We start from the raw sequence: 14972 nt of genomic DNA, 5'->3' as shown, positions 1-14972 counted from the left end.
AAAACTAAAGAGTGGCCTGAGTGCACTACTAAAGTGTGGCATTCTGGAGTAGGATGCTACAAAGTAGAAGAGTGAGCAGGACAGAGACAATGAAGAACCATAAACAGCTTCCTAAGGGCTGTAAGTATTATAAAGAGGTAGGTAAGCTAACCAGATCTTAGATTTCCCTCCTCCTTTACCAACTACTTAAGCACCACACAGACACACACAGACATACAAACACACACACACACATACACACGCACACATACACACGTGCGCACACACACACAAGTTCCTAGACAGAAACAGAGGTACACGAACCATTCTAACAAGTTTCTAGAGGTGAGAAACCTGTTTCTGTCTCCTGGAGCACTGCACAATCTTTTCATAAAATAACAACAGATTTGGGATTGAGGTAAAGGGGAATTTAGAATAGAAGGAAAGATACAATATGCAAGTATTTCTAATGGATTCAAAACACCCCTTAACTTCCATGAATAACCTTGTCTCTTCAACTATTGCAATGTATATTTAAAGAAAGAAATAATTTTCTTTTGGAACAAATATTGAGTTCACAATAATCCAATCATAACCTCAACAGGGAGAAAAACCAATCTCTGTTTCACTTCACTGCACCATAGTATTTAATCTTTTTCTATTGATAGTTAGTGCATGCAATTTCCATTAGAAGAGTTTTAAACATCAGAGGTAACATTTGGAGGCAGCAGCAGATTCACAGCAGCTCTTTAATATTTGGTCACTTCATAATTAGATTATAACTTTACAAGAAAGCACATACAAGGCACTGGGTCACAGCTTTAAAGCTATAAAACCAATAAAATCATCCAGGGTGTATCATTATTTTGAAATGACTTATAAGCAGTTTCATTTTACTGCCAAACATTTTTATAATTCCTTTCCCAAAGACAAATGTGTTCAGCTTGATTTGTGTTTGTCTTTGCATTTAATCATGTTTGCAGTCCTTTTTTGAATTTACAATTAATCCTCTTTACATTTATGTAACACTATTCCAAACTTTTTCTTCCTAAATTTATCTTAGTGGGTGATTGCTTATTATATTTTTATACTGTTGTAATTATTATATATACATAGTGCTTTGAGCATCCTGACAGAAGGTGTTTTATAATTGTATTATTTTATTGCTCAAACATTTGCAAATAACATATTCATAAAGTCTAAAACATGTAAACGTGACACAGATTCTAATGCAGTTCAGAAAAACCACTAGATCAGGATTCTTTTTCTGTAAATGTAAATCAACATTTTGCATACTACTGACAGAACTACATCTCATATGGGCCTAAATTAAGTCACTTCCCTCAAATGGTTAATAGATCAGTCATTTCTACATCAACACAAAATACAGCAATAGTCAGTAAGGCTAAACATGAATGGATTTTTTCTTTGTTTTGGTGGTAATGGCATTCAAAAGGGAGATTTAAAAAAACAAATTTTAAGGAAAACAACGAGAATGAGGAGATTAGGACCTAGGTATAGCTCTTCCAGTTATTGAGCTTACCAACATATTATTTGACTGCTAGGGTTTTGTTTAGCATGTATGAAAAGGTGAGGCTGAGTCACAGAAACACCAATATATTTTATAGTTATGAAAATTCAGGAATCAATGCATTTAAGTGTGTTCTCCCCATCCTTATCTGATTGAAAGACAGGAAACTGGGCATAAAAATGAATTCTTTTAAAATATTTAAATGATGGGGCACCTGGGTGGCTCAGTCCGTTGAGCGTCCGACTTGGGCTCAGGTCATGATCTCGCGGTTCGTGAGTTCGAGCCCCACGTGAGGGTCTGTGCTAACAGCTCAGAGCCTGGGACCTGCTTCAGATTCTGTGTGTGTGTTTCTCTCTCTGTCTCTCTGTGCCCCTCCCCCACTCATGCTCTGTGTCTCTCTCTCTCTCTCTCTCTCACTCTCTGTTTTTAAATATTTAAATCGTTTAAAGAAAAATAATAATAATAATAATAATAATAATAATAATAATAATAATAATGCAAGCTCCAAGTTGACTTTCTGCCTTAAGTTATTTCACTGCTCCATTCCATACAAGTAGGAATATTGTTGAGATAATTAAGAAGCAAATTTGTTATCTGAAATGAAAATAAGAAATGATAACTAGGAAAAATATTAAATGTTTGTGCAATTAGCAATAGGAATCCTGATAGGAAGAATCAACATAATTAACATACTAGTTCTGACAGGTGGGAAACTTGATGAGAGACAAAGAAAAAATTAATAGAAATAAATTAAGAAAGTTCACCCACCAGACATGGGCAAAAGGATTTTCATCTGCCAAAAGTATCCAAAGATTTGCACTAATTCCTTATTAAAGAGTGGTTATGAGTTCATATCAGAACTTCCCTATATATTTCTGGTTCAGGATGAGGAACTCAGCACACAGGTTTTTTCCTCTTCCTTACTAAAAGCCCACTGAGGTGAAAGATACCTATTTTGAAAATAAGCATATATATTTCATACATAAGCACTGTGAATAGGAAGATCAGTAGACATGGTCTTAATAACAGATGAAACAGAGTGAAAAAAAGCCATAATCCTCAAAAAGGAGCAAGTGAACACAACAATAGGCATGAGGACAATACCCTTCAGTGGAGAGTAAGACGTTCAAACAGGGTACAAGCCTAATAACAGTGGTTCATGTTCTAAGAGTCTGAATAGGACAGAAATCACTTTAATATCTTAAAGTCTTCCTATGCAATTGCACCGTCCACATGTAAGCCCTGCCTTAGCAGAAGTGCTGGTTACCTCCAGATCCAAACTAAAAAAGCCTAAAAAAACTGAACAATCTAACAAGGAGGACTAGGGGTTCTAGCGTAGGTATTAGCATGGCAGAGTTTTTCCACTTTTTATTTAATTCTACTTTATTTATTTATTTTTGAAAACTATTTTTTTGGAAGTTGGAAGACTCATTCTATCTGATATAAAGCTACAATAATCAAAACAGTGTGGCATCAGTGAAGGGACAGACACATAAATAAATAGGACAAAACAAAATATCCACAAATATCCACACAACTATGATCAATTGACTTTTGTCAAATATGCAAAGCATGCCTTTTAACAAAGGTGCTGGAACATTTGCATATCCACATGCAAAAAAAAAGAATGAAGCTTTGACCAGGTATCTCGTATAATAATTAACTCAAACGGATCATAAACCTAAAATATTAAACTCTAAAACTTCTAAAGGAAAACAGTGATCATTTTTGTGACCCTTAAAATAGGCAAGGGTTCTTAAATATAACATGAAGAGAATGAGTTCCAAAGAATGTATTGATAGATGTTACTTCATCAAAAGTAAAACTTTTTTTTTCTGTGAATGACACTTTAAAAGAATTAAAAGGCAAACTATTGACTAGGAAAAATATCTGCAAAGGTGAGGTCTCATAAGGAACTTGAATCCATAGAACATAAAGAACTCTTAAAACTCAAAAACAGGAAAACAACCCGGTGAAAAAAATGAGGAAAATATTTGAAAAGACACTTCACCAAAGGAAATAGGAGTGGTAAATAAGTATATGAAAATTAGTAGTCATTAGGTATATGAGTTAAAACCACAAAGAGAAACAGATTGGCAAAGAACCTCTACCGGATTGGCAAACAACAACCTGATAAAGCCACAGGCACTGTCCAGTTTGCAGGGCAATCATAAAGTTCATACACTGAAGATAGCAATGCAAAAATGGTACAGCCAAGAATTTAGTATTTTCTTATAAGATTAAACACGTATTTACCATATGACTCAACAATCCCTTACCTAGTTTTCACCCAAGAGAAATAAAACTTATATTCATAAAAATCCTGTACCTGGATGTTTATAGTAGTTTTATTCATATGCTCCAAAAACTGAAAACAACCTAAATGGCCTTCAGCTACTAAAAGGATAAAAAGACTGTGGTGAATCCATACAATGCAATATTACTCAGCAATAAAAGGGAACACATTATTGATACAAGCAACAGTATGTCCATATTTCAAATGCATTATAACAAGGGAAAGAAGCCAGTCTCCAAAGGCTTTGTACTTCATGCTTCCATCTGTATGACATACTGGAAAAGGCAAAACTGTAGAGAATAAGAAAAGATGGTAGATGCTAGGTTTTAGGAATTGCAAAAGGATGAATAAAAATGGGCACCACTGGGGAATACTCTGGGTGATGGGACTGCCCTATAAGTTGCTCATTGTGGTAGTTACACAACCCCATACATTTGTCCAAATTCACAGAAGAACTGTATACCAAAAAGGTAAATTTTATTATCTATAAATTTAAAACGTGTGTGTAAAAACTAACAGGGAAATTTTGAACTATATTACTTAAAAATATGTTTATTTATCTTTTGAGAGAGAGATTGACAGAGTGTGAGCAGGAGAGGGGCAGAGAAAGAGAGGAAGACAAAGAATCTGAAGCAGGCTCCAGCCTCCAGGCTACGAGCTGTCAGCACAGAGCCTGACGTGGGGCTTGAACCCACGAACTATGAGATCATGACCTGAGCCGAAGTCGGGTGCTCAACCTACTGAGCCACCCAGGCACCCCTATATTATTTAAATTTTTAAACATTATCAATAATAGGGTTAAAGAGCAAGAAAACTGCTGTGGGAATAGGGTGAGTTTTACACTTACCTTATTGATTTTTTTAAGTGTATATGTATATCTTTTTATAAAAATGAACTATATAGCATTTACATTTTTTGAATGTTTATAGTAACTGTATTAAGATGAGAATACATAGCAAATTGATCTTATTTAATGATGTGAATCTAGTAATATTTATATAATCCTTCCGATGCCTTCATAATATGTGAAGATAAGCCATTGCTCGGGGGGTATTCAAAGTAGATTTCTGAATCTGTTAAACCCCAAATAACAATTATTTATGAATCTTGTACATAACGCAAACAGACAATTTGAGCAACATTCTTTATACACCCATATCTTAACCTTATTTTTTTTCAGAAAGTCATCCATGAGGGTACTAGGCAATTCTAAAAGTTTGTTTGTTTTTAAAATGTTTATTTATTTATTTTAAGAGAGAGAGAAAGCGCAAGCAGGGGAGGGGCAAACAGAGAATCCCAAGCAGGCTCAGTGCTGTCAGCAGAGAGCCCAACTTGGGACTCAAACTCAAGAACCGTGAGATCATGACTTGAGTTGGAGTCCAGAGTCAGACACTGAACTATCTGAGCTACCCAGGTGCCCTAAAAGGTCTAATAAACAGTGATTAATCCACTAAAAGATGTGTGTCTCATAGACTTTATACATAACATGAAATTTTCAATACAGAAAAAAACATTATGACTTCTACTACACAGGACACAGATCTCAAAGCAGGCTAGTAAGACAAGCTGCTGTTTGAAAAACAGCATACTTCTTGGTCCAAATTTTTAGTATCATTTTTTTTTCTTTAAATTCTCAGGAAACCCTACCAAATACTATTCTGACCCTGATAAATATGATCTTGTCCTTTCTAACTGTAATACTACTTTTCTCATGGAAAAGATGGTTTCCATCACAAAGTATTATTAAATAATACAACTCTGTCATGACAGATGCTTAGAAACCTGCCTATATTTTCCTTAGTCTTTATTTTGAACATCTCAACCCTATCAAAACCAACTTTCTGACAACATTCATGCTTAGAAACCAAGGAATACCTATTGACTCTGAAAAAGACAGGTATGACTACTAAAACAGGCACAAATTATAAGACCTGCTAAGGTGAAATTATTGACCTCTTTTATAAAAGCCTCAGTTCTATTTTGGGGAATTTTTTTTTTCATTTTATTTGACATGGATCTTTTACATTTAATACAGTTCCTGCATATACTTTCTAAATGCAATCAATCTCATGATAAAACCAAAAGGAGGATCCCAAGTGTGGTATTATACAACAAAACTCTTATTGAGGAATAATACACAGCTCCCTTTATCCTATTTCTTATGGTATAAGACATGCTGATTAATATATCAGTATTCTGAACCTGTCTTTTTATTTGAACAACATTGCAATAATAACCAGAGATGGAAAGTTTATTGAGGGAGGGGGAGGAATTACATTCCAACAAAGAAATAGATTTCATTTTAAGTACCCAGGGGGTTATTTTACAAGAAAGTATAAAGTTTAAAAAAAAAATACAGCTTGGCAGTGGCCTTTATGTCTAGAATATTGCTTTCTCAATATAACCCCCATTGAGGCAAAAGTAATATTAACAAATGATAAAGTTTTGCTGTAATTCTTAGTGTTTTAATAATCATAGTTATAACATGCCAAGTAAATTAAACTCCTTAATCTTTTCCCCCTATTTTACTCTAACACTGCATTGCTGTACTTGGAAAATGATCATTCCACAAACAAAGTCACTAATCATCCAAGACTGATTAAAAAGAAAAAAAGTTTTCTTGATTCCTTGTGACCCCTAAGCTGAAGTCTTTGAATGGGAGATTAAAGCTTAATTATTTTGATGTACCAGTTCAGTGTTATCAATCTGTTCACCACTTCGAAAGTGTAAACTGCTTGAGTAAAATAGGTGAATGCTCTGTGCTTTCCCTTTTTAAAGAATTCACATTTTCAATTTCTAGATGAAAAATAATACTTTGGCTGAATGTTAATCATACTTTCTGCTGACAAAGACAGAATAAACCAGGAGATTATCTAGAATACTAAGGGGATAGCAGTATGCATAAATCAATACTGCCTCTACCTATATTACTAATCTTCTTTGGGACATAAAGCACAAAGTTGTTTTTTTTTTTTAATGTAGACCACTTTGAGATAAGGTTTAATGTGTGCTCTCACTCTCATTGCTAACCTATTTTAAGCTAAACTATTTAAAATATGAAAAATAATCTGAGAAGAGTCAGTGCCCCCTACCCCATCACTATTATCTACTAAGCACTGCTCCAATCAGGTAACCACATCAATTTCATGTATGGACTTCCAAAAATATTCTATGCTACACAAATATTGCCTTATAGAAATTTTAACATGAAGCTGCATCTTGTATTTTTTTCATGAAAAACATAGTTTATATATTGATCCATACACATATGTATAGTGTTGGTATGTTATTCTGTGTCAGTCTTTCATAATTTGTTTAAATTGTCACTTAGGTGTCCAGAAATAGCCATGTCCTGATGTTGATCCCCTTCTGTTATTTCGTACAGAGAATTTCCTCTTTAAGACCTTCCCTGTAGCCATGCACAAAAGAAAGGGATCTCATGTAAGGTTGCTTGTGTTCAAATTTTGTCTTCACCATTTTTCACCATATGATATTTAGCTATATTATTGAACTTATCTAAGTCTCAGCTTATACTTCTGTAAAAATATATAATTTCTCATAAGTTTTATAAAGCATAAAATTCATGAAACACACATAGTACAGTCCGTGGCATACTGTTAACTGCTTTATGAATAAACAGTATAGGTATTGATACCCTTAGGCCCAGAGGCCTTCTGGGATAGAAGGTAGAATCATCACCACATAGGAAATTTTAAATATATCCTCCAAAAGTATCCATAGCCCTGGTCCTGACACATGCTGATTCACAGAGTGGTGGGAATTTCCTAATATCTGCATAACTACAATGAGTAGATGGGTCTTGTCACAATGGGGTATTGCTTTAAAATGATTAGACCTTTCCCATTTAGAGGCCGTAAGTTGCCAATAACTTTCACATTGCAGACTCAAACTCAAAGACCCCATATGTCTACTAATAAGCTCTATATAAAAATTAATTTACATATATCAAGTAGTACAATTGTCTGAATTACATTCAGAAAACTTATATGCATGACAGTTAACCCTCTTCTTTCTCTTTGCAGTACAGATTCAGCTGTGCCCAATAAAATGATATGTCACTCCCTTATCCCCAGAACTAAACAACCAACTGTGCTTGCATTTAACTGCTTTGTAAAAAATGGGGGTAAGAGGCGGAAATTGGGCCCATCGTTCCCTTATATATGCGTATAACATGAAGACATAATGAAATGGAAACCCATTATCTTATTCTCTAAGTAGTCTTAGTTCCTGCATACAACTGTTTGAGTGTCTCATATTATCTTATTTATTTCCACAATATCCATGTGTAAGGTGGCTATTATTATGCCCATACTACAGAAAAAGGATCAGAAGCTTAAAAAGCATAGATAACTTCTTAAAGGTCACAAAACTATTAAGTGACAGAGCTAGCACTAAAATCTAGGTTTTTACACCATATTACATTGTCTTCCATGACCAAGTACAGAGATTTTGTATGAAACAGGCTAAATTCTGCAAAGGTCTTAACTAAACCAAATTCTTTTTTTTTTTTTTTTCTACAAGAAAAAAAGCCTATGTTCAGAGAACCTAATGCTAATCTAATACTATATTGAGCAGCATGTTAAAATGTAAAACACAGCAACTGTTGGAGTTCCTGGGTGGCTCAGAAATCACTCCTGATTTCTGCTTAGGTCATAATCTCGGATTCGTGAGTTTGAGCCCTGTACTACTGCACTCTGTGCTCATAACACATAGTGCGCTTCGTATCATCTGTCTCCCTCTCTCTGCCCTTCCCACATTCATTCGTGCTAGTTCTCTGTCTCTCAAAAATAAATAAATGTAACCATATAAATAAATGTAACCATATAAATAAACCATATATAAAACCATATACATACACACATATATATGTATATATATATATATATATGCACACACACACATGTGTGTATATATATATGTATGTATATTTAATGTAAAACATAATAACTGTTGACATAATTTCAAAGGTATCATCAAGAAGGTGAGCAAGCAGAGGTAGACCAGCAAACACTTTAGAATGAACAGATATGACAACACAAGAAAATTTACATAAAATAATGTAGTTGATCAAATTAGCACATTAAAGCCAAGGAGACTAAATACTTTCAGACCTCTAATTAGAATACTGTTTGTGCTCAAAATGGTTGTACATTTGGCTGGTCAAACAATGCTTTTTTTCCCCTCCCCCTGAGAGAGAGAGCAAGGGCATGTGGGGGAGAAGCAGTGGGAGAAGGAGAGAAAGTCCCAAGCTGGCTCCATGCCCAGTGCAGAGCCTGATTCAGGCTCCCTCTCACAACTATGAGACCATGACCTGAGCTGTAATCAAGAGGCAAGACACTTAATTGACTGAACCACCCAGGTACCTCAAACAATGCATTTTTAAATGATCACCATTGCTCTGTAATCTAGAGAGAACATAGGAACACTGGCTAGTCTCCAGTAAGGAACGCCCTTCAATGCCACTGAACAAAAACAAAAAACAAAACCAAACAAAAAATCAACTTCTCCATAAAGGAATTAAATGTACAAACTTGTCTTCATTAGAACTTTGCTTCAAATCAGTGCTTCCAAGTTATGGTATAATCTTAATGATAGTAATTTACAATGTCCAAATAAATTGCCTTCACATTCATTTATTCATTTGGGCCTCATAAGAACCCTTTCCTGCTGACAAGGTGAATACCATTATCCCATTTTTTGAGATAATAGAATTGAATTTGAAGTTAATGCATCTGCCCAAAGATTCTTCTTTCCATTATTGAGAAAAGACACAATTTCCTTACCCTTAGCCAAATGTTCTTCTAGCAATAATGGCAGTGATGATAAAATAAGTACATCTACAACAATACAGTACCAATATTTATATCTTGAATTCCCAAGCATGGATGTAAAACTCCCTATGGTGTGCACTTAATGATTATATATCACTGCATCTAATCCTTATAACAGTGCTATGAAATAAATTTTATCTTAAATCAGGAAACTGAGGCAGGGAGAGGTTTCAATAACTTTCCTACATGATAGAGCTCATAAATATCAGAGTAAAATTAACTTAGATGCTTCTCAAGGTAACATTGCCTATAAAAGACACAGTTTAGAAATAACCTGGGTACCGGTCTCCTCTAATTATACTGTTCATATTACAATAAAGTCTATATTGTACTTAAGAAATGAATTATTATTTTATAATTTTCTAATTCAAAATCTTACTATTCTTTAAATATCATATAAAAAGTATTTACCTTCATTAGTATGAGGATTTTGGGGGTGGTTTGATATAGTTGCTTTGGAGCATCTCCTCCTCTGATCATATTAACAAATGAATACTTTTTTTTTTTTTTCCTTTAGCAGGAGAACATTTTCTTCTCCAGTGTCATACGTTTTATTCTCTCTGTATTTTTCCTTGTATTTCCCTAGGTCTTGACTGCTTTCTCTTTCCCATTATCTCTCAGTCCAAATCATTGATATATCTAATTTCAAAGACTCATTTCCATCACAGTTAATTCAACAAATGTTAAGAACTTGAAATACTGGAATACTTTATTAAGCGCTATGAATACAGCAATGGGTGATATAAACATGGCATCTCCCCTTACAGATAAAGGCACTTATATAAAGACATTGACATTAAGCAAATGCATTAATAATTAAATAATGGTCAAAAAGCAGTAGGAAAAAAAAAGTAGGATTCATGATGATATGGGACCTTTAGTAAGAGAGGTTCATGTAACCAGTAAACTCAAAAAAGGTCTCCCTGATGAAGTAATTTTTAGCTGAAATTTGAAATGTGAGTATGAATTATGCATATGAATAGGGGAGGGAACTTAAGGCCCTGAGGCAGGAAGGTACTGAATTAAGATAGTGAGGCTAACGTTTTGTGAAGAAGGATCAGAGTCCACTAGGCTACTGAGGTAAATTAAGAGCCATGTATGCCTTATTTATGATATTCAGTTTCTTCTATAATGGAAAGAAGCAATTAAAGATTGTAACCAGGAAAGGATTTTCTGTTTAAAAACACACACCAGTAAATGGGGAAAGAATTGATTGGAGACGCTAAGACTATATATGAGGACATGAGTTATGCAAAAGTTATAAAATCTTAGGCAAGAAATGCTGGTAGTTAAAATCAGAACTACATCAGTGGATATGGTGAAATAAACACACATGTTTAGGAATCTACACTTGGTCATTTATAGTAAGATTTGAGTTAGAGGAGTCAAGAATAAACTCAAATGTTTTGGTATGAGAAAGTGGATACAAATTTTGATATTTCTGAAATATTAGAAATCAAGTTTAAAACATGTTCACTTTCAGATTCCAAGGAGAAATGAGGAAGTTGAGAGAAAAAAAGCTATATATATGAAACAAAAAACACGAAAAACCAAACTGTTGTATATTTACACTACTCAATAATTAAAAGGAACAAATATTTAGTACATGCAAAAACATGGGTGAGTCTTCAAAATGTTGTGCTAAGCAAAAGTAGCCAGACACAAATCACAATATTAGGATTCTGTGTATGTGACTATAAATAGGTAAAATCTATACTGAGAGATAGTAGACAAATGGTTGTTTAGTGCAGAGGGGAGTAGGGAAAAGAGGTCAAAGAGAGAGTTAAAGGGACAAGATAAAGCTTTTTGGAATAGTGGAAATTACCTAGAATGGATTATAATGATGATTAAACGATGTATACATACATATATATCAACACTGACTGAGCTTACGGTTAAAATAGGTACATTTTATGGTATGCAAACTATGCCAATAAGTTGATTTTTATTTTTATTTTTTTAAAATTGTTTTTAATGTTTATTTATTTTTGAGACAGAGAGAGACAGAGCATGAATGGGGGAGGATCAGAGAGAGAGGGAGACACGGAATCAGAAGCAGGCTCCAGGCTCTGAGCTGTCAGCACAGAGCCCGACGTGGGGCTCGAACTCATGGACTGTGAGATCGTGACCTGAGCCGAAGTCGGACGCTTAACCGACTGAGCCACCCAGGCGCCCCGATAAGTTGATTTTTAAAAGATATATATGTGAATCAGCTAACTTTATGCTTTTTACCTTTTTCCAAAAGATACAAAAATAATCTGTTAATTTTATGATAGGAATAAAAACTGTGTTCAAGGAATTGAGGATTCACTCCTAGCAATAATACTCTCAACACACAAAAATAAAGACATGTTAAATTGTATCAAACTGCTGAATTTGACCTTCCTTATGCTGTAACTTAAAATTGAAGTTGATCAATTAAATTAAAATTTTCTACTCTGTAAAAGACACCATCAAGAATATGAATATACGAGATACACAATGGAAGCAAATATTCGCAAAGACACATCTGATAAAGGACTATTATCCAAAATATACACAGAACTCTTAAATCTCAACAATAAGAAAATACTTGATTAGAAAATGAGACAAAGACTTTAACAGACACTTCGCCAAAGGAGATACAGAGATGGCAAATAAGCATATGAAAAGATACTCCACGCTATATGCCATTAGGGAAATGCAAATTAAAACAACAATGACATATCACTACACACTAGAACGGTCAAAATCCAGGACAATGATAATATCAAATGCCAGTGTAAATGTGATGCAACACAAACTCTCATTCATTTCTAGTGGGAATGCAAAAAGGGACACACACTCTGGAACACAGTTTGGCTACTTCTTATATAACTCAACATAGTCTGTCCATGCAATGCAGGAATTATGGCCCCTGGTATTTACCCAAAGGAGTTGAAATTTTATGTCCGTACAAAAACCTGTACGAGGATTTAGTTTATGTATTTATTTTGGAGAGAGAGAGTGAGAGAGAGAGCAAGCAGTGGAGGGGGGGGGGGGGGGATCCCAAAAGGACTCCACAGTAGCAGCAAAAAGTCTGATATGGGGCTTGAATTCATGAACTGTGAGATCATGACCTGAGCAAAATTCAAAAGTCCTACTTAACCAACTGAGCCACCCAGGCACCCAAAAAACCTGCACAAGGATGTTTATAGTAGCTTTATTATTTAGGTTTTATCTAAAACCTGGATAAACCAGATGTCCTTCAGTAGGTTAAGAGATAAATTGTGTTATATCCAGACAATGGTGATAAAGGAGAATGGGTTTTTAGGCCATGAAAAGACATGGAAAAATGTTAAATAAATTTTACTGAGTGAAAGCAGCTAACCTGAAAAGGCTACATAGTATATAATTCCAAGCATATGATATTCAAAACTGGAGACAGTAAAAATCAGTGGTTACCAGGGGAGAAAATGATGGGTAAACAAGCAAAACACATAGGATTTTGGTCAGAGAAAGTATGCTGTATGCTATTATGGTAGCTACATGTCATTATACATTTGTCAATATCAAGAGTGAAAAAAAGTCTGTTACAAAATACAGTCTATTAGAAAGGAAAAAATTGAGGCTGGTGATTATATTTCAGCTCACTTGATATAATTGAAGAATCTTGCTGGGTAAGACTGCACTTTAGAACTTTACTAAATATTTTGTAAAGTTTTTACATATTTATTTTTTTATGGTTTTTTTCATTTATTCATTTTTGAGAGACAGAGGCAGAGCACAAGTGGGGGAGGGGCAGAGAGAGACAGAATCTGAAACAGGATCCAGGCTCCAGATTCCCAGCTGCGAGCTGCGAGTTGCGAGCTGTCAGCACAGAGCCCGACGCGGGACTCGAACTCACAAACTGCGAGATCATGACCTGAGCTGAAGTCGGACGCTTAACCGACTGAGCCACCCAGGCACCCCAAAAGTTTTTATATTTTGAGATAGAGAGAGACCAATAATGCATATGCATGAGAAGGGCAAAGGGCAGAGAGGGGGAGAGAAAGAATCCCAAGCAGGCTCTGTGCTGTCAGCACAGAGCCAGACACAGGGCTCCATCTCTCAAACCACGAGATCAAGACCTCAGCCAAAATCAAGTGTTGGACGCTTAACCGACAACTTAACTGATGCATAACGCTCCCCTTTACTAAATATTTTCAGAAGTTATATTCTATATGGGGCACCTGGGTGGCTCAGTCAGTTGGGCTTCCAACTTCAGCTCAGGTCATGATCTCACGGTCTGTGAGTTCTAGCCCCACATCGGGCTCTGTGCTGACAGCTCAGAGCCTGGAGCCTGTTTCTGATTCTGTGTCTCCCTCTCTCTCTGCCCCTCCCCTGCTCATGCTCTGTCTCTCTCTGTCTCTGTCTCTCTCTCTCAAAAATAAATGAACGTTAAAAAAATAAGAAAAAAAGTTACATTTTATAAATGATTTGTCACTCAGATCATCTGCTCAGTACCTCTGAAAATGTTCCATATCTTTATAACTATTTCAAATTCAGATCAGATTATTAATCTCCCCTGTGTATCCAAGGTATTGAGTATTTTACTGCCCCATTGGAGGCCTGAACTAATTTCCAAGTGCAGATATCACAGCCCATAATTTTATAAACTTTCAACTAAATTTAAATTTACTTTACCTGTGATTAATAAATACAAGGAGTGAATATCAATTATAATATTCAAATGGTAGTATTTAAAGCATTTTGGTGACTTCCAACTAGATAATACTGCATTTGGAATACTTCATAGTATTTTAAACAGGTTTACATAGAATCAAATAGTTTTGACTCTATTTAACAGTTGCATTGTGCTTACACTTTAAGTGGAAATTATCACCTGGTAATAACACCGGCAATTTTTTAGTGGCTCCCATGAAGAATACGTAATTTGCTGAAAACAGAAGTATGCAGTTTGGTTATCTGTCAACGTTGAAAAGGGAGAAAGCAAATTTGTGACACACCTGACATACAGCAGGCTGCTACTCGGAGGGAGTAAACTGCCAGAGTTCAAGGCTTGATTAGAGCACAAGATGGATAGGATTTGTCTGCCTTTAATTTTTAGACTGTAGGGATATTTTGTCCACATTTACCACTCTGAGCATTCATAAAATAAAACAATGGAATCATGCCCAGAGAAGAAAATTAAAAGTCCAGCTTTAATTATTAGCACAATTTAACATGGAAAATGAAAAGCAAATGGCAGCTGGAAAATGAAAGGAACAGAAAGGGAAAATAAAAATGTCTGTTATCACTAAAAACATATTTTGTGGAAAACAAGAGAAAAACGAAAATTGCTAATGGAAATTTA

General features: G+C 35.0%; 1 long non-coding RNA gene across 35 annotated transcripts in view; it reads right to left on the bottom strand.

Moving 5' to 3' along the window:
* Positions 1-14972, bottom strand: part of LOC102899317 — a 582165-nt gene that overhangs the window by 22008 nt on the left and 545185 nt on the right. The window lies entirely within an intron of this gene.

The sequence above is a fragment of the Felis catus genome, chromosome B3, assembly GCF_018350175.1.
Source record: "Felis catus isolate Fca126 chromosome B3, F.catus_Fca126_mat1.0, whole genome shotgun sequence".
NCBI lineage: Eukaryota > Metazoa > Chordata > Mammalia > Carnivora > Felidae > Felis > Felis catus.
This window is presented reverse-complemented; position numbering and strand designations above follow the sequence as displayed.